The sequence below is a fragment of the Euprymna scolopes genome, chromosome 14 (genome assembly GCF_053919585.1).
Source record: "Euprymna scolopes isolate OS-2025 chromosome 14, ASM5391958v1, whole genome shotgun sequence".
In the NCBI taxonomy this organism is placed as follows: Eukaryota; Metazoa; Mollusca; class Cephalopoda; order Sepiida; family Sepiolidae; genus Euprymna; species Euprymna scolopes.
In genome coordinates, this window is record NC_136495.1 from 19,358,086 (window position 1) to 19,368,910 (window position 10,825).

Below are 10,825 nucleotides of genomic sequence, written 5' to 3' on the forward strand. Positions count from 1 at the left end.
AGCTGACTACTATTAGGGAAGAGCAATCTATTTGTACGCTGCTGCATGCATGGAAACTGCCATTAAAAGTAAACGATATATATATACGGTGAAAAGTACATTCCAACTTGGAACTAAAAATAAACTGCGATGGGTGATTGTAGTTCGCCTACAAAAACTATCACACCTAAGCAACTTAGTTCGAAGCTGCTTTTTAATACACGCACGCGCGTGCACACACACACACACACACACACATATATATACACACACATATATATATATGTATATATATATATGTATATATGTATATATATATGTATACACACACACACACACACACACACACACACATATATATATATATATATATATATGATGATTGCTACTTCTTGACAGACGCTTCCCTTTTTCTTCCTTAAGTGTTATTACGTCCGTGTGCATGTAGATGACTCTTTAATCCAGCTTTAGTCTCGCATGAAAGTTTACAAATGTGACATACAAACTTTTCTTTTTGTAAAGGTGATCGCATGATAATATTGTGAATCCTCGAATGTCGTGTTAGTCTACTTATAGATTTTCAGATTAGACCACAAATATGACAATTAGCGTTGCCAGGTGTGCTGTAGAAGCCTCCTCATAAGACTGTCGTTCCTTTCTTTGTGTAATTTCATTTGATTAACAAAATCAGCCTTGGAAAATACAAATATATATAAACACACACACACACACACACACACACATAGATAGATAGATAGATAGATAGTAAGTTAATAAAATATATAAGGCAATAAAGCTACACAGGCACTAGCCTTACGAGGACGAAATGCAGAAATTTCTCTGTAGCTTTTTTTTTTTACATGGTGGTCACCAGTCACCACTTATCAAGGCTCGGAAGCCACTCAGGGATTAGGGTTATTGCAAGTACATTACATTAGTGTGGAGATTTGATGAAGTGTTTACTTAAGGGGGCGGTTCATTTGGAATTTGTTAACGTTGAAGCTTAAACTTCATATATATTTTCATAGCTTTCTCCCCCCCTCCCTCTGTAGTAGTAGTAGGCCAGTAGACCACCCAGCGTTGCTCGGTCGAAAAATACGCTTAAATGTGAATTTTTAATGGTTTATTTTACTATACACATAGATCCTGTTAAAAACCCACCGAATGTCACGGTAACATATATTGAGTGAGTTTCTAACAGTATTTTGTATAGGTTTTGAGTTTTACCTCATTTTCCCAAGCTTGAAGTATCCAACAGCTAGCTCGTCGCCCTTTGTCTTTTTCAAAAATACCGATAAACATTACATGTTTTTCAAACCGATTAAACATTTTAAATTAAATAAAGACACTAAAAACTTATCCAGTTAGGTAGAAAAGTAACTTATCTTGACTTTGATAACATTTATTTGTTATGTATTTGTTTTTTTACAACTTTTTCGAATCTATGTGTATAATACAACAAACCCTAAAAAATTCATATTAAAGCATACTTTACGACCGGGCAATGCAGGGTAGCCTACTCCTAGAGAGAGCAGGCGGGAGGGGGGAGGGAGTTATATATAAATATATATAAAGTTTAAGCTACAGAGAAATTTCTGCATTTCGTCCTCGTAAGGTGTCGTTAGGCTTAATGGCTGTATAGCTTAATTGACATATATATTATATTAACTTACAATCTATCTTTTTTTTTTTTACACAGTGATCACCATCACCACTTATCAAGGCCCGGAAGCCACTCAGGGATAAGGGTTATTGCAAGTACATTACGTTAGTGTGGAGATTTGATGAAGTGTTTACTTAAGGGGCGGTTCATTAGGAATTTGTTAACATTGGACTTGAAGACATCCAAGTTGTAGTTCGGCGGGAAGCAGGCGGACGGAACAGAGTTCCACAGGCGTGCAGTTCTAAGAAAGAAGCTTTGTTCATGGAATCCGCGTTTTGATTTAGGCACAGATATAGAGTGGGGGAAATTTTTCACAGTGGATTCAGCTAGACGGGTGTTTTTCGTTAAAGATTGGCGAGGGGGGACCAGAGATTGGAGTTCAGACGAGCAACTGCCATGGAAATAACGATAAAACAAGGATAGGCTCGCAACGTCTCTTCTGTGGGAGAGAGGTTGCAGGGTAGAGAAAAGGGCATCCCCCACTAAGCCATGAAGTCTATTTTGTACTCTGTCAAGGCAGGATAGGCTGTTTTTAGCAGCTCCTGCCCAGATATGGCAACATCTATCTATCTATCTATATCTATACCTATATGTGTGTGTGTGTGTGTGTGTGTGTGTTTGTGTATGTGTAATTGTGTATGGGGGGTGCGCGCGTGCTTGCGTTTGTTATAACTAGGGTAATGACAATAGAATATCGTTTTCATTCTTTTGATTCTCAAGTATATATACGAATCAGTTAGACACACTTAATTAACCAAGAACCACATCAGTCTTTATAAAAACATATAAAATATTAACGGATATATACTCAAGAGTCAAAACAAGGAAAAGAATATGCTGTTGTCACAAACCTAATTATAAAGCAGCTTCAAACTAAGTTGCTTTGATGTAAAAGTTTTTGTAGGTGAACTGCAGTCACCTATCACAGTTTATTTTTTTAGTTCGGATTGGAATGTACTTTTCATCGTAGATATCGATTACTTTTAATGGCAGTTTTCATGCTGCTGCATAGAATTACATTGCTTCTCCTTCCGCAGCAGTCAGCTTCCTCGGTAGTATAGTGGTAAGTATCCCCGCCTGTCACGCGGGAGACCGGGGTTCAATTCCCCGCCGGGGAGACTCTTTTATTATGTTATTTAATAGGATACTACATGTTTGGCGTAGAAAAGTAGAAAAATAACTTATCTTGGCTTTGATAACATTTATTTGTTATATATTTAATTTTTGACAACTTTTAGGGGCGGACGTTGTCGAGAGTGCCCCCACCCTCTAAATTCCACATTTTTCACCTTTTTTAAAAACTTTTTTTCCTGTTAAAATCATCAATTACAGACTTAAGTTCCAGATTATAAAAAACAATTGAAACAAAATTTTTTTTATAACTTTTCACGTGGGGGTTCAGTTTTCAATTAGAACGTTGTACAAAATTGAACACGAACTCTGTGACCACGATGAGATGGATACGTAGATAGATGAGAGAGAGAGAGAGAGAGAGAGAGAGAGAGAGAGAGAGAGAGAGAGAGAGAGATTAATTTTGTTTTTATATTTTTTATACTTAACTAACTTCGGAAATTCATTTTTTTTCCCCTGATTCAAGAAATGTAATCTGAGCTCAATAGGTGAACTAACGGGTCACACATTATTTTTTAAAAATATATTATACATAAAGATTTGTATTTACTTAGTCGATAAGTAGAAGTTTAGGGCATTTTTCAGTATAACCAACAAAACAAAACCAAAAAAATGTTTGACATTAAACGGTTATCTCGGGATTCGCGATAATCATTTAAAAATCGAAAATTAAAAATATACTGATCGAAACCCACCCAATGAATTATTGTGTTTCGACCTGACACTTTAGTCTCACACGGAAAAGAAATACGACTACAAGTCGGAGAGCAATAAAAGTGTATTTAAAACAAACGTAAAATACGAACGTAAAATATGTGGGTTGCAAAACAATTGTGTTTGCGGCTTTTTAAGAAGTTCAAAAAAGTTCTTTTAACGTCTTGAGTGACGGCTCCTTTCAAGTTAAGAAGTAAAGAATTGGAATAATACGTCTTTTCTCCACTGATGTTCGTACGAAAGAGCGCGTTAAAAGAAAGTCTTTAGTCCCGCTTAATAAATAGATTGCCGTGATTATTCGATGAGAGGCACCTTTGGCCAATGAGACAGGGCCTTATTTAAATTGTAAGGAAAGATAAATAAGACGAAAAGGGAGGTAACTCTAGTTTTTTTTTATATTCTCCCAACAACAACAAAAATGCGACGATTGAATTCGTTGCATGTCCATTTAGGACTTAATATTTAAATATAAATGCTTAACAAGAGCTAACAGCTTACTTAAATAACATTTCAGGCATTATTATGGCCCGATTACAAGAATGTATATATAGTTTTTAATAATTTTTTTCTCTCGGACATTATTATGGCCGGATTACAAGAATGTATATATAATTTTTAATAATTTTTTTCTCTCGGGCATTATTATGGCCCGATTACAAGAATGTATATGTAGTTTTTAATAATTTTTTTCTCCTCAGGCATTATTATGGCCCGATTACAACAATGTATATATAGGTTTTAATAATTTTTTTTATCTCGGGCATTATTATGGCCCGATTACAAGAATGTATATGTAGTTTTTAATATTTTTTTTTCCTCAGGCATTATTATAGTTAAAGACAACTCTAATGGAAACAAATGCTTGTGGCTATGTGTTTCCACTGCACGGTCGCCTCTTTTTATTCGAGCCGAACGAACTTTGCCATCGCTCCCACTAAACACTTCAATAAATCTGACCAGTTTCCAGAAAGGTGTAGGCTTGGCAGGATTCTTTATAAAAATCATATCATTTACCTTGATTTTATTGTGGAACTCAATTTCATGAAAATCCTTGCAACTTTCCCTTAGACTCAGCAAATATTTCTCATGCCACAGGTCTTTGAATTTAGAAGTCAATTCTTCTCTGTTTTCCAATGTACTTACAAGTAGAGATCTTGTGACTGGTTCTGTTTCAACTAAACTGGGGTTGTCAGCTTGAAAGGAACGTTCAGAGTTTATGTTAGGATGAATAAAGCAGTTGTGTGTTAAAGGGAGTAATTCAACATCAGTACAACATCTGTAGGTCAGAGGCCTGGTGTTCACTGCCCTTTGGGCGTCTGATAGAAGGGTTAAGAGTTTAAAATAACCGATTTTGGATCGACCTAATGTTTTAAACAAACATGATTTTATTACCCTGATCATTCTCTCCCAAGTACTACAAATCCAAGGGGGAGTAAAGAGGTATTTTTATGTGCATGATAGCAGAGCTGGTAAATGCATTATTGAATTCATTGTTGTTGATGTGATGTTTAATTACGTTTCCACCTAAAGCAGCATTAAAGGAACGTGCATTATCACTTATATATGAGTTGGTACTCCATAAAAATTAGAAAAACGAAATAATGCGAGAATGAAAGCTTGAGTGCTCATATCCGGCACAAGCTCAATGTGAATAGCTCTCACATTCACACATGTGAAAATCAACATATACATTTTTGTAGACTTTACTTCTCTTTGTACCCAGATGTGACCCGTGTAATTTTAGCCTAACTCTGTGTTTCGGCAGATTTGTTAACTTGGGGTATTTAAAAGCCACGTTGTTGAATTTTTTACAGATATAGCAGCTTGAGATTACAGACTTCACCGACTGCCTTGCTTGGGGAAGCCAATATCCAGACAACCTCAATTTTGTTATTGTCGTGCCTATGCCCAAATGTCTGCACCGATGATGGCTATCCAAAATTATTAATTTCGTTAGTGGATGTTGCTTGGCAATCAAAATTAGAAAGACCAAATCATAGTCATATCTTGAATTGGCAATTCTTCCATCCACTCTTAAGATCCCGTCCGAGTCCAGAAAGATGTTAAGATTCTTACCCAACGAGGGAATCTTCTTATCAAGTGGTTCTTCAGATAAACAATCTCGACATCAAAGGTTTGTGATTGCATCATTTTAATCAAGTAAATTTTGGCAGTCTGTTTTGGATTAGACTGTTTCTTCACTCGTTTACATTTATTCACAAATTTGAATACAAAGGCAGTGGCACGACATAACTTGTCCAAACTCGAGAACCTGTCAAAGGGAATTAGTGGTTTACAAATAGTTCCACCTATTGTACTATGAAAAACATTTTCCACATATCGCTGGTTTTCCGGACTCAGGCAGCTCAAGGTACTTGTAGGACAATTCTCTGGTTCCTGAACTATCCACGCAGGTCCATAAGTCCAGAAGTCCAGTTTCTCTTTAAATTTTTCCAGGCTGACACCACGAGAAAGCAGATCTGCCGGGGTTTCCGCAGAGGGGACATATTTGTAGTGAATGTCCAATCTAAATTCTTTGGTAAAATTGTCTTTCATATCATGACTGTCTCTTATTCTATTCCTGGTATATAGGCTTTTTGCCTTCACAATGTCTTAGAGAAGCCATAACAAAACGACTTGTGCATCCACAAAAACCATAATGCTCTCAATTCTGATATTAGAGTATGTTCTCAGCAACATGCTTAAAGGTTTGAATGCAATGTATACAGCAAGCAACTCCATCATTGGCAAAGTTTTAGCTTTCATTGGTGCTACTTTCACTTTAGAAAATATTACATGGGATTTCCCATTTTGCACTCCATAAATAACAAACTCATATGCCTGTGGTGAAGCATCACAGAAAATATACAACTTCAGTGGTCCGTCACTGTCTACAGCCTGTCGTGAGAAGGACAGATTCCTCAAACCAGAAAGATCCTCAGCTAAATTTGACCAAATTGTCATTATGTCTGTTGGCACCTTTTGATCCCAACTCAATTTGAGAAACAATAATTTTCTGAGAAGGATTTTCGCTTTAACTGTTACAGGAACACAGCGCGATAAAGGATTCAAATATTTTTGCTGTCTGTGCCAAAATATCCCTTTTAGAGAGTATATTTTCCTTAACTGAAGTGTGAGAGATGCTGATAGTATCTGATTCAGGGTGGTATGTATATCCAAGAACCTTTTCATACTCACAGTTATGTTGCACAATTTTACTATCCTCAATCATGATTTCTCGTAGGCCTCTATAATTGGAATTACACGACCTCAGCTGGAAATTTCCCTTTTGCAGTCGAGACACTGCATTTTTTATAAACGCTGATTATCTTCTCCGAAGACTTGCTTGTCATACATAGGTTGTTAACATAAAATCGACTTTTCAACATCTTAGTACATGTGTCATTTGGAAAGTTACTCACGTGATGCTGCAGGACATAATTCAATATAAAAGGGCTTGCATTGAAGCCAAATATCAATGTGCAATAACGATAACAAATCAACTTGTTTTCATCTTTCATAAAAAAACAAAATCTATTTTTATCTTCATCAGACTTGAGTCTGATCATAAGAAAAGCTTTCCTTATGTCACCTAGCTGAACATATTTATCAGTGACGAATAAAAGTAAAAGTCCAAGCATATTACTCAACATATTAACATCCGGGTAACATGACTCATTAAGAGAATAACCACCTCCAGCCTTTAAAGAACAATTAAAAACAGGTCTTATTTTGGTAGTTACCTGTTGATCATATTTGAAAACTTGTCTATGGGGTATCCATATATATTTGTGAAAACCCTGTGGGTCAACTTCAATTCTCTAAATAATTCCTCCAGTCATTTGTTGACGAAAAATATCAGTACCTTCAGAGCGACTTGGTAGTTGGAAGGCACAGAATTGATTTTATCTTTATGCCAGGGTAAATCCACAAAATATGAGTTGTTTTTAAATTCAATAGACTTCTTGAAGCTATCGATTTTATTTCGGTCCTAATCCGCGATTAATTCTTCATCAAGGGAAGTGCCATTAGTTTCCACAGCAAACATCCTTTCTAAATTTCTCTCCACATTTGAAGATTCAAATATATCTGAGAATGGATTCTTGTAGGTTAATTTGCGTCCCAATATAGCGTTCAATTGACGCTCTGAGCAACGAGCATGTTCCGATATTATAGTATGATAATTAGCACAATGATTGGATTTTTCAGTTCCTGATCGGCATATAAAAAATGCTGAACATTACCAAATGGAGCAATCCCTTGAGGTAAATCCCATGCGTAGCCATTCATGCATTTAATAATTTTGGAGTTAGTCATAAATTGGAAAATATCTACACCTAGGATACCGTCAATTTTTTATAGCATTGCTATGTTTTTCACTAGAAAATGCCAACCTGTATTTTAATTTTTTTAAGTTGGACCTTACTTGACAGAAATTATTGAACTGGAATTTAGTACCAAATTGGTCATCTATTTAAACCGGAATGGGGAGTTGTCTCCTTTTACCAACATTAACATTCACAACAACTTGCTCAAGACTCTTTACCGTAAAACACCTGCATAGGTTTTCATCTGTAATCTTTTCATCTGGTAATCGGTAAGATTCGAATCTCCATCAGGATACCTTAGTTCTTTTAATATTTTATTTTGAAAAAAAAAGATCGCTGACTTCCAGTGTCTAAAAGGCAGTTAACCGTAGTTTTCTTTGTTTCATTATGTAATGAAATAACTACAACAGGTAATATGATGTTGTTTTCATCAACATGGGAACATAGAGAAATTATTTTGGGGGATTATCACATAAAGGTGTAATATGTGCCTTAGATCGACACAGTTTGCAGGAGAGAGAATTGTTCTGGCGCCCAGGGCAATCTTCGCTTTTGTATTTATAACTGGAACATCCGATACACAATTTCAACTGTTTACACCTCTCAACTCTTGCTTTATACGTAGAGAACTTGCTGCACTTCAACATGGAGTGACCACGTATTGAGCAAAGTTTGCAGTATGTACCGGCATAATTAGTAGACAAATTCAGTAAGGCAGCATCTCCTTTCCCTTTTTCCTGATTTTTAACATGTGTTCCATCGCCCTTAGAATTAGTTGCTGCTGACCGCGAATATTTCTTATTCCTCGAAGAGCACGGACGGCTTCATTATAATTGTCAAATATTTGAGTCAAAGACGGGTAATTCGTGCCCACTCTGTGACTAATTTCCCTTTTCAAGACCACAGGTAACTTTTCAAACATAATGTGACTGATCAACAAAAACCCAGTGGAATTATTCTAAAAAAAATCGATCTGATATGACGTTTTCAGTTCAGACAAATCCGCCCTCACTTCGTCAAGATATTGTTTCACAGACACAAATTCAGGGTCATATTGAGGGGATGCAGAAATTATCTGCTTACAAATTTCGTTAATAATAAAGAGGATATCTAAAACTTCCTTTGTCGGTAGATCGACAGCAACATAAAAATTTTCATCTTCCAATGTTAGATGAGAAACCAATTGTAAAGCATAATCGCTTAAATAACCTTTCAATAAAGCTAATTTAGACTTACCGGATTTAACAAAGTCTGCACAGTTTTTAAATTGTGAAATAAAATTCTTGAATTCGAATTTGGATGGATTAATTCTGCTGAAGGTTGCACATTGTAACTTGGGCATGGATAACAGAGGTACAGAGCCAACTTCAGATTTTTCCAATGTGTTGAGTTCTTTAACAGTGTCTCTCGATGTCGGCAAAACGATCATTACCATTAGATTGAAACTCAATTTCTTTCTTCTGTCAACGAAACCACAGTTCTTCAAATCAAACTCTGCTTTGATGCATATTACTTTAATTTTTTCATTAAAGGAACGAAATTCAATTAGCATCTCCTTGATAATATCTTCCTCTTTCTGGAAAGTCCTTTTTCTTAGCTTTTAACGTTGTTCCAGCATTTCAATGTTAAGAGTAATATCATCCGTTTAGACTTCCCGGGCAACTTCGAGAGCCCTTGCACCCTTCAATGTCTTAAAATTCTCCATGTTAGGATTCACTCTTATTTATTTTAAATCAAACGTGAATCCAACTTCTTCTTTTCTCGAAGAGCGACAAACAATTCGTAAAAGAATATCACCGGAGAATCACAGCTTTGAAACATGTGTAGACCCAAGTAATGTTTCTGTTTTCTTGTCTCCCCACGAGAGCATATATATATATATATATATATATATATATATATATATATATATTGTTGGTCGGAGGGATAAGCAATAAATAAGCTTTGCTTTAAAAGTTTTTTTGTCACAAGACAAATAGTCAAGAATTTTTTTGTCACAAGACAAATAGTCAAGAATTTTTTTGTCAAAATGGCAAATAATAGCGAAGAATTTATTTATTCTTTTTTTTTTTTCTTTTCAACAAATATGTCCCAGTCCGCACGATGTCATAAAGATGGTTACTCGTTCACACGTTTTGTGAAATAAATACAGTTTATCGCGCGGTAATCAAAATTAATTTTCTTTTTTCAACAAATATTTCCAAGTCCGCACGAGGTCATAAAGATGGTAACTCTTTCGCGCCTTGAGAATTTAAACACAGATCGTTCATGTGTGTGTATATATATATATATATATATATATATATATATATATATATATATATATATATAGGTGAATTCAGTTTACAAACAAATGGCTACACATAAGCATACATGTTTCAGCGAAAACCCAGTACGGGAATCGCTTCGTTGCACCCTTCAATGTCTTAAAATTCTCCATGTTAGGATTCACTCTTATTTATTTTAAATCAAACGTGAATCCAACTTCTTCTTTTCTCGAAGATCGACAAACAATTCGTAAAAGAATATCACCGACGAAGCGATTCCCGTACTGGGTTTTCGCTGAAACATGTATGCTTATGTGTAGCCATTTGTTTGTAAACTGAATTCACCCATATATATATATATATATATATATATATATATATATATATATATATATATATATATATATATAGGGGGGGGCTTCTTTAAACGTGATCTGTGTATTTTATTTTTTTGTGTGTTTTCTTTTTTCGCGACAACCAGCTAAACTTGAGAATTGTTTTGCAAAATGTTGTGTTTCGACCTGACACTTTGGACTCACACGAAAAAGAAATGCGAATACAAGTCGGAGAACAATAAAAGTGTACTTAACACAAACGTAAAACACAAACGTAAAATACAAACGTAAAATACGAACGTAAAATATGTGGGTTGCAAAACAATATTTAAGAAGTCCAAAAAAGTAAACAAAAAAAAAAACACCGGCAAAAATGTAAAATCCTATCAAATAAGATAAAAACATAGT

At 35.3% G+C, this 10,825-nt stretch overlaps 1 non-coding gene across 1 annotated transcript; it reads left to right on the forward strand.

Moving 5' to 3' along the window:
* Window positions 1-2,688: 2,688 nt before the first annotated feature.
* Window positions 2,689-2,760, forward strand: Trnad-guc (transfer RNA aspartic acid (anticodon GUC)). The gene has a single exon. It is a non-coding gene; the product is annotated as a tRNA-Asp (tRNA).
* The last annotated feature ends 8,065 nt before the right edge of the window (window positions 2,761-10,825 follow it).